Source organism: Colobus angolensis, unplaced genomic scaffold (assembly GCF_000951035.1).
Source record: "Colobus angolensis palliatus isolate OR3802 unplaced genomic scaffold, Cang.pa_1.0 Scaffold134, whole genome shotgun sequence".
Taxonomy (NCBI): Eukaryota; Metazoa; Chordata; class Mammalia; order Primates; family Cercopithecidae; genus Colobus; species Colobus angolensis.
Genome location: NW_012114422.1, coordinates 2,882,273 through 2,882,888, shown reverse-complemented (window position 1 = coordinate 2,882,888; position 616 = coordinate 2,882,273).

Here is a 616-nt window from a genome sequence, read left to right as displayed (position 1 = left end):
CCTGCCTCAGCCTCCCAAAGTGCTGGGATTACAGGCTTGAGCCACCGCGCCCGGCCGGATGGCTATTTTTTTAAAAAAAGAAAGAAAATCAGTGTAAGTTTTGGTGACAATGTAGATAGTGTCTCTTTATCATCCACCCCTTCTTCATAAGATGAGGACACTAGAGACCCCCTGCTGTCATGTGCACTTTTATTTTTATGTCATTAAAGTTGATAAAAGATATTCTCTTCTGTAATCATGATTAAGTCTTCTATGCTTTGTCTTTATAGTTAAAATCAAGTGTTTATACCACTGTGACTGTGTATATATTGTTTGCTACACTGTATAATAACTATTTTCCCAGATAGCCAAATCATGAGTGAACACCTATTCACAACTGCTTCAAAGAGAATAAAATACCTAGGAATACAACTTACAAGGGATGTGAAGGACCTCTTCAAGGAGAACTACAAACCACTGCTCAACAAAATAAAACAGGAGGACACAAACAAATGGAAGAACATTCTATACTCATGGATAGAAAGAATCAATATTGTGAAAATGGTCATACTGCCCAAGGTAATTTATAGATTCAATGCCATCCCCATTAAGCTACCAATGACTTTCTTCACAGAAT